Genomic DNA, 10,012 nt, shown 5'->3' on the forward strand with positions numbered 1-10,012 from the left:
AGAAGCCCACTTTTCATTTACAAGATGGCAGTAATACCTTTCTGAAAGGCAGCTTCAATCCATTGATGAAATTGTAGTTGACCCCGGCATAATTAGGGAAAGTTATTTGTCTGTTTTGTCTAAACTATAGAGGGACAGAGCACTGCAACTAGAGAAATAATTCTCCACGAGCTGTGTACATCACAATGTTCTAGAAAAACGCCATGAGCTATTGAGCTTGGTGTGACTTGTTGCTCCCTGGATCTGCTTTCTTTCTATTAATATTCACTGTCTTCCCACTCGTTTGCTTTGCTGTCATCTAGCTTGTCCCAGCAGTCAGGCAAGTGGGAGGTGGCAATACTAAGGACAATTAATAAAGAACGTTTTTTATGGTACTGTTTCTTTTTTTATGATACTGTTTCCTTTTTTATGATACTGTGTCTCAATTCCAATTTTTTTCCACTTGGAAAAAAAATCACAGTTATTTAACCTTAGGCTAGGCACATTGGCCTTTTCTGCTCTGCGCTGCTTATGTGTCTGTCTGATGAGGCTTCAGCTAGCCAGATGGTACAGATGTAGAGGACAGGCTTAGAGAGTTGCCATGAACCGATAAACCTGGATAAAGGCTTTAGCCTTTCAGAACCAGGGACTGTTTGGCTAGACTAGGAACCTGACCATGAGAATAATGTAAACTGGCTGCTGCATCTTGCCACGGAGAAAACACCACTTAGAGTAAGTGAAAACTTAGACCTTTTAAAAAAAGGATTTATTTAACTTTTAATTATGTGCATGCCCTTGTGTGTGGCTATGTGCATGAGTTGCAGGTAGCCATGGAAACCGAAGAGTGTCAGAGCCCCTGAAGCTAGAGTTCGGGTGATTGAGAACTACCTAGTGTGAGTTCTTGGAACCAAACTCAGGTCCTGCGTAAGAGAAATAGTTGTTTTTAACCATTGAGCCACCTCTCCAGCTTGAGACTCCCCTCCCCACCCCTCCAAAGTAAGTTCTATGGAGTAGTCGAGTGTTTATTTACTTATTTAGTGCCAGAGTCTCACTGTGTAGTCACTTGCTATCCTCCTGCCTCAACCGTCCTAGTCCTGGAATTATAGGTGCATGTCACTACTCCCAGCTTTAGAAGACTTTATAAATGAGTATCCACCTGCATTACGTCATATGCTGTGTGTGGTGGCACACTTCTGCAACCCAAACCCTTAGGGAGGCTTAGGCAGGAGAATTCAGAGTGTGAGCCCAGCATGGACTTGCATTAAGACACTGTCTCAGCTTGAAGTGCTTGGGTGGGCAGATAGCCAGGAGGACCCCCACCTGCTCAGAGGAGAAGGGGAGGGGGTATGGGGAAAGGGTGACCAGGAGGGGGACAGTGAATGGGTAAAAACTTAAATTAAATTTTTAAAAAAGAAGTTAGATGGAACGTTTCTTTAAAGACATTGTCTCAGGGCTGGAGAGACCATCGTTCCTGTGGCAGAGCGCTGGAGCAGCAGGGAACACTTCAGACACATTCACACAAGGCTAACCTCTCCTGTACTCTCCTGCTTGCAGCCAGCAGTCAGCAAGCTCTTTGATTTCTTGGAACCCAAGCAGATCTCAGAAGTGAAAACCTTCCAGAGAAGAAGGAGGTAGCAAATGGTTTACCGGTCAGCTGTCAGTGAAGCATTGAGACTCACAGCAAGCACTTCACAGCCTCCAGAAATGTGGCCAGAGAGGCTCTGTTCTCCAGCTGTTTCCTTATGTCTAGTATCCAAAACTTACCTGCTAGGTGAAAGAAAGGAACGATGTTATCAGTTTTACACAAATGCGGTTCAAGGGGTGCAAAGATGTGGTAAGAAACATGTGGACTGGATCAAAGCATTTGTGAGTGCTTTGCAAGAACAAAGGTTTGGGAGGTGGCACGTGGTTTTTGTTGCTGCTTTGTCATAAGAATCCTGGGATGTGTCTTCATCAGGAAAACCAGGAGAATGTTTCCAACCTGGTGATTGACATAACCGAGCTGAAGCTGGTGGCTTACCCGTACAAGTGCATCAACATGACATCGCAAATCAAGGGCAAAATTAACTCTCTTGCGGTCACCGAGTGTGAGAAACTTGGTCTGCCATTCGGTGACAGGTTGTACATCGGAAATAACCAATAGTGAAGGAGGTGAGTAACTGGCCCGTTAACAAAACCAGGGGCTCCACACTTGCTGAGCACGGACTCCCTGGACTGTGAAATAGTCAGTGCCAGGTTTTCTAAAATTCTGCAGGAGGCGATCACTTTACAGGTTCCCCCAGCAGTTCAAGACCCTGCGGAACCTGCAGGCTTTGGACAGAAATCTCTGGATACACAAATGCATGGGTCCTGTGCCCTCTCCCTTCCCACTATGGGATACATCTGTATGGAGACAGTTCTCTTCTAGATTCCCTCTACCTTTCTGCTCTTAATCTGCTTCTCTGCTCCGAGAAGCCCAGCTACCTGCCTTCACTGAATATACCTCAGGCTGAGACGGGCGGGACAGCAGGTCAGTGGATTTTCACCGGAAGGTGCAGCTTCTCCGCGTCTTGCTGTACCGCAGTCCGAGCTTATGGAGCTTCCGGCCCAGACTGGGACACTGAAGCTTTCAGCTCTGGGGGTCATTCTACCAACAAACAGTCTTAGGGTTAAAAAAACATCGTGGAAACAAACAGTTCGTAATGCATACTTAATCTTCTAACGGTGAGCATGGAGGTGGGCAGGAGCCAGTGACTTCTATTAGGTTATTTTGATCGACTTAACTTCTCGATGTTGACAAGAGTGTCCAGGCTTGCCGTCTGGCATCCCAAGCTAACTTGTTTCCCTAAAAGCATTTCTTTTTTTTTTTTTTCTGAGCTGGGGACCGAACCCAGGGCCTTGCGCTCGCTATTCTGCATTCTGTCCTGGATCTGCCTCAGGAATCTGCCTCAGGAGAGATAGGGGAAGTCCCTGGGAAACTGGAACTGTCTTCCTCCGTGTTTCTTAACCTGTGGGTCGTGACCCCATAGGAATTTGAACCCCGTTTTGTAGTAGACACCTAAGACCACCAGAAAACACGGAGATTCACATTACAATTCATAACAGCAAAATTACAATTACGAAGTAGCAACAAAAATAACTTTATGGCTGGGGTCACCACAGCATGAAGAACTATATTAATGGGTCGCAGCATTAGAAAGGTTGCAAACCACTGGCCTATCGACCTTACGGAGCTGCAAAAGCTTGCTTCAGGAAACAAGCTCAGGGCAGGGCTACAAATATTACCAACTGCCACAAGCACATCAATATCTCCCTCACAGTCTACCTTGCAAAGCTATGTCGATCTCCTACCCCTCCCCCCAAAATGTATATCAATAAAAATGTGTAGGGAGGCATTGGGCTCTTGGTTCCAATAACACGAAGACCTGTTTGATCCTCCAGGCTTCACGGAGCATCCTTCAACCCTTCTGCGTCTTTCATCATTGCTTTTCCAAGCCCATCCTTTCTTCCTGGCTAGTTCTTCATGTCTTTACTTTGCTTTCCTTGAATGTATGCATGTGTGGTGCCTCTTTACTCCTTAAACGGACCGCTCTCCATTTTTATAGTCGATTTTGACACGATTAAAATTTGATTCTCTGCACGTCTGGCAAATCCTCTTGTTTGGGGTCACTGGTAATTTTTATAAAAGATTCACTTTCTTTGCTCTGTCCAGGTTCTCATCTCGATAATCTTCTTCGACAATGTATAAGGAATGCTGGAAATTAGAGAGGCAATCCTGCCTAGAATTTCAGGTTGTAAAAAGCTCTGGCCCAGATGCTTCCCCCCACCTCCAAAAGTAGTAGGTTATGAATCAATGGAGTCAGCCAATTGGGCATTGAAAATAATAGGAAAACATAGTTTATATGAACCTTTTTTGTTCATTGTTTTCTTTTTTTTTAATTTTTTTTTTTATATTTAAGTACACTGTAGCTGTCTTCAGACACACAGAAGAGGGCATCAGATGTCATTACAGATGGTGGTGAGCCACCATGTGGCTGCTGGGAATTGAACTCAGCACCTCTGGAAGAGCAGTCAGTGCTCTTAACCGTTGAGCCATCTCTCCAGCCCTGTTCATTGTTTTCAATATAGGGTCAAAACTATTCACATAGCACCTTCACTGCCACAGGCAGTGTGTGTAAACTAGAGATGACTTAAGATATACCAGAGGTTGCATGTAGGCTATATGTAAACACTGTCTGTTTATACAGGAGGCTTGAGCATCTACAGAACTTGGAAGGTCCTGGAACCAGTTCTCCAGAAATAGCAGAAGTGGTCACTGGGTGTATCCAGGCTACAACTCTCCTGTGTCCTCTCTCTTACAGACTATACCAGAACCCAGGATAGGTGTGTGTGTGTGTGTGTGTGTGTGTGTGTGTGTGTGTGTGTGTATACACACGCATGCAAACACATTCATAGAGGCTATAAGAAGGTATTAGATTCCTTAGAGCTGGAGTTACAAGTGATTATGAGCTACCTAGTGTGGATCCTGGGAATCAAATTGTGGTCTCTGAGCTGAGCCATTTTTCCAGCACCACAGGGTCTGGCTTCAAACTCTCATATGTAGCTGAGGATGACCTTGAACTCCTGATCCTTGTGTCTCTTCCTCCCAAGTGCTAAGATTACAGGTATGCACCAAGCCTGGCTGAGAGGAAGTTACTGATCTGATGGCCTAGAGCTCAGGTAATGGCTTTTCCTGTACTCACAAACTTTATGTTGCTTGTTTTTATTTTGGAGATAGGCTCTGTCTAAGAAGGCTAGCCTGCCCTTGGCCTTGCCTCAGCCTTGTTAGTACTGGAAAGGCATGCACATACTACACACATGGCTCCACACAACACTTCCAACACCACATGTCCAACTCTCCTCTTCAACAAGCAATTACCCAAGTCTCTGTGGTTACTCTACGGGTGTCTCATAATTCAACTCAATCCTAACACTGTTCACATGACACTAGGATTAGATCCCACAGGGTAAGGGTTCAGTCCTTAACACTGTAATCTCTTCAGATGCTAGTCACTTCCTGTAGTCCTGACTCCGGCTATAAACGGGATTCCCGTCACTGTGTCATCAGGTCTGATAACCTGCTAGAATAGCCCACTGAGCTCAGTGAAGCATCTTGTTCACAGTTGCCAGTTTACGATGAAGGATGCAACCAGGGGGAAGAAAGACTGTGTCCACCAGCTCAGAATGCTCATGGGGTCTTCTGGGTTCTTCATTTAGTAGGCGTTGTTGGTTATCTCATGAGCCATTGGACACTCAACCTTTAGCTCTTTCTTCTTCCTAGGCATGGATGTATGTGGGTGGGGTTGCATGTTCCCACCTTCTAACCGTATGGTCGATTGCTCTGGTAACCAGCTCCCCATCCGGGCATTCCAAAAGTCACCTCATTAACATGAATTAAAATGTGGTTGTTATGAGCAGCAACCCATGTTCTTCTCACTTCTGTCACTCCTGAGGCTGATTCCAGAGGCTGGGGAAAAAAGAAAGAAAGAGAGAGAGAGAGAGAGAGAGAGAGAGAGAGAGAGAGAGAGAGAGAGAGAGAGAGAGAAGGAAAGGAAGGAAGGAGGAAAAGAAAAAAGAAAGTCAAATGTATCCAAAGAGGTTTCTACCGCTTAATAAGTTACAAGGACTTTAGGAAGTGTATCTGGAATCTACAACAGAGACTGACATGGGAGTTTGGTTTTATTGTTACTATGTTTATGTACTGAGGGGTGTGGAGCTCGTGTATACCACAGCCAGCATGTGGGGTGAAAGACAACTTGCAGGAGTAGATTCTCTTTCCATCATGTGGGTCAGGGGAATTGAACTTGTATTGTCAGGCTTGGGGCGAGTGCTTTTGCCTGCTGAGTCATCTTGCTGGCCCCTAAAATAAGCTTTTTTATCACATCATCATATAGGACTTAATTAGTCCACATTTTTCCTAGGTGTTGGTGTCACCGAGTTGAAAGGCGATTGCTCATTTCCTGCTGTGAAAACGCAGCCCAAGGACAATGCCCTTTGTATTGTAAATTATGTGCTCTTCTAGCTGCCCCAGAAACAGACTCTGGAAGCAGGTTGCCCCTCCCACTTTCAGACCCAAGCAAATCTGTGTTAAAAGTCTTCCCAGGCCTCTTGAGTAGGATGGACTGGCCCTTCAAACTCTGCAGGAAAGAGGGAAGAGATCAAGAGTGAAAGCCGTGTGCCCTTGAGAGCAGCTAGAAGGGGACGCTGTCTCCAGCAGAGGTTTCCAGAGGTTTCTAATGTTTGTCTCCTGATACAAAAGTGCCTGTGGTAGAAAGAGAAATCCAGCCATGGGCAGGCCAATCACAACAAGCTCAATTGGAACTCAGGCTGACTGCTTCAACTTCCCCAGTCAGCTTCTCTGGGACCCCGTGAGCACTCGATTTGATGAGCTTATCTCTTTCTGATGCTGTTGCTTCCTTTATGTGGAAGTCTCACCCTAGGGAACAAGGGATGAGCTGTTCTGCCCAAGACTGCTGGGAACTCTGCATGGCGTCCTCAATGGAGCTTCCTCAATTGGTTTCTGCTGGATGCTTTGAACAACACACTTTATGATGCTTTGCCGTCAGTCTGTCTGTCAGCTACATGTTATTTATTCTTTTACTCTGGCTTTCTGTATACTTAAATACCTCACTTCAGGGCTGGAGAGATGGCTCAGTGGTTAGGAGCACCGACTGCTCTTCCAGAGGTCCTGAATTCAAATCCCAGCAGCCACATGGTGGCTCACAACCATCTGTAATGAGATCTCATGCCCTCTTCTGGTGTGTCTGAAGACAGCTACAGTGTACTGATATAAATATGATAAATAATTCTAAAAAGAAAAAACTCACTTCAAAATTGAGAATATGGCTATGAAAGATCATTCTCTGTACCACACAAAATAGGTCTCCAAACAGTACAAGCTCAGCTGAGTAAAGTGGGCTTGCTCCTGTAGGACATGGTATTTCACTATGCCTGGAGTCAAGGGAGGAGGATCTCACTGGATCCAAGAATCTAAGACTAGTCTGGCGACATAAGAGGGGTCACATTTCAAAAGCAACCCTCCCAAAAAAATCTGGTCTGTTTTGCAGATCAAATACGACTGTGGGCAGTCTAAGTATACTGTCCCCAAATTTGCCTAAAATTTGGCTAAACTCTGCCCTCCAGGTTATCAGTAATTAGCTACGCTGAGAAGATGATCTTTTGGTTTCTTTCTGGGGGTGGGGGAGTAATGTGTGTGCACATGCACATGTGTAGTATTAGTGTTTATACACCTCTGTACACATGCATGCGGAAGTTGGAGATTGTCAAGCACCTTCCTCAACTGATCCCCAACTTATCTGAGATAGAATCTTTGAACCTGGAGCTCCCCAGTTTGGCTAGACTGACTGGCCAGCAAGCCCCAGGGACCCTCTTGTCTCTGCCTCCCCAGCACTGGGATTGTAGGTGAGTCTGCTGTACCTGGCTTGTGTGTGTGTGTGTGTGTGTGTGTGTGTGTGTGTGTGTGTGTGTACCTGGCTTTTTAAGTGGGTGATTGGGTATCTGAACTCAGGCCCTGAGCTTGCAAAGAAAGCATCTTACTGACTGAGACATCTCCCCAGCCCCAGCCTTTTGTTTTTGAGCCTGTTTCTTTCTTGTGTGGTTTCCTTAGGAGCTCTAAAGAGAAGAGAAATGATTGGCAAATCAGAATTTGTAACAGATTGGATTATAGGCCGCCATTTCTTGCTGTCAAGGGCAGGGTTATACCTCCCTACCCTGATGCTGATGACGTCAGGCTTAGCCAGACACTCTTGTTTTGATGAAGACTTTTGAGGAGATCCAACACCCAGGCAGAGGCACTGAAAGTCAGTGTGTGGTTTGACTGCTTTTCCTCTTCCATAAGAGGCCAACACGTTCCAGACACAGAGTTTGTGTTCTTGCATCTCTTCTCCCTCTGGTCCTCCTAAGACTGCCCCAGTTTTGCTCCAGCATCCATCCGCTTCAACATGATCCCGTGGATATGGAGGGGAGCCCACTTCCCAGATGTGGAAGAATCAGCACTAAATGAAGTTATGCATGATGGCTCCTCATTCTTTCCTACCATGAAGCTGAAATTTTCCTAGGAAGCCACATCTCTGTTTAAAATTCTGCAAACTCGGGGCTGGAGAGATGGCTCAGCGGTTAAGAGCACTGGCTGTTCTTTCAGAGGTCCTGAGTTCAATTCCCACCAATCACATGGTGGCTCACAACCATTGTAATGGGATCTGATGCTCTCTTCTGGTGTGTCTGAAGACAGCAATGGTGTACTCATACATATTAAATAAATAAATTCTGCAAAATCTCGGTCCTCCGAAGAATGGAGCATCAATCACATTTATAGAGAAATAGTACGTTGCAAGTTGAAAGCCAACATTTTCTTGAACTATCTTAGGCCTTTCATCTACTTTGGTCCTCTGTATATGATGTAAAACCCTCGTGACTGTTAGGTAAACCATGGGAATGTATTTTGAAACATAATAAACTCTAGTCTCCAGTGTCCAACTGATGCATTTGATGAATGTGTTGACTTGGGGATCTTCCTTGTTCTGTGTTGTTCAGGGTGACTTGAATCTGTATTCCTGGGCCACGGTAAAATAAACAATGTTCTTGTATCCTTGAAAGCAGAGAGATGTTATTTCATGTTGACACTAGTGACTGGTTTGGGTGTGGGAAATCTGCCTGAGCCTTTCTGAGAAAGGCTTCCTAGATGCTAAGAAAAGTGTCGGTCTTGACTTGTGCCAGATGCTGTGTGGTTGTGACTACTGGTCTTATCCTGTGGGTGTCTAAAGGAACAATGTGGGAAAAGCTATGGGTCCCTGCTGTTAATGAGAAGTTAAGTGAGTGGACTGGAGAGGTTTTCTTTGATGTGAGATAATACCTCCCCTTATTGTCGAAGATGGCTGGACCTAGCCTGGTTTAACAGTAGGAACCTAGGCAGGGCAGCAAATGTCATGCTATTATATTGCTGAAGCTCAGGAGACATCAGGGTTGGATTTGAACTTGGAAATCATCTGCAAAGAAATACTACATAAGTAATATGTGTTCATTGGCATCACAATAACAAAATGCTTTAAACAGCTTATAAAGCAAAAAAAGCTGATTTTCATCATAATTTTCCAGTTTTTGACCCAGGGTTGGTTGACCTGTTGTTTGGGAGCCTATGACAAGACAGTATATCCTGGGACACTTGGCAGAGAAGGCTGCTCTCATAACATGGCAGACAGAAAGCAAAGGGCTGGGGAAGGGCTGACGTCTGACGCCTGTTTCCAGTAACCCAATTTCTTCTGCTGGGATCTATATCTTAGGTGTTCTACCATCTCCAAACAGCTCGACAGACTGATGGCCAAGACCTTAAGGCATATGGGTCTCCGGGGGTTTGGCGGACAGTTACCCAAACCACAGCATTACACATCTTATACCTCTTAAAAAACAGAGTCTTATTTGAGAAGCTACCTCTATGCTCGAGGAATTTTGATGATATAATAAGACACCCAGGATGGAATGTGGCACACTTCTAGGTTTTACAGCAGGCTTCTAGGAGGAGGGCCCCCAGGTCTTATGACCTGCATTACGAAGAAGAATCCTGGTTTCTATACCTGACTTGAAGAAGAAAGGGCTATGGGTGTTACCAGGTCAGGAGGTCTAGGAAAGAATTTGCCTCTGTTTTTCTTCCATTTCAGTTTTCTGAGTCCTAATAGCATCTGATGGGTGAGTCTGCAGAAGGCCTTTAGGGACGAGGCTACACAGAACGCATACCATGAGCTGGCAGAAAACTGGGCGTGGCTTCAATCCCTCTCTTCAGGAGGTGAAGGCCAGAAGATCGGAAATTCAAAGTCATCCCTGGCTATATAGCAAGTTCTAGGCCAATCTGGGTTACATGAGACCCGGTCTCCAAAAGCAATAAAAATCTCTGTGGAAGGGCTGGAGAGATGGCTCAGCGGTTAAGAGCACTGACTGCTCTTCCAGAGGTCCTGAGTTCAATTCCCAGCAACCACATGGTGGCTCACAACCATCTGTAAAG

This window comes from Rattus rattus, chromosome 1 (genome assembly GCF_011064425.1).
Source record: "Rattus rattus isolate New Zealand chromosome 1, Rrattus_CSIRO_v1, whole genome shotgun sequence".
In the NCBI taxonomy this organism is placed as follows: domain Eukaryota; kingdom Metazoa; phylum Chordata; class Mammalia; order Rodentia; family Muridae; genus Rattus; species Rattus rattus.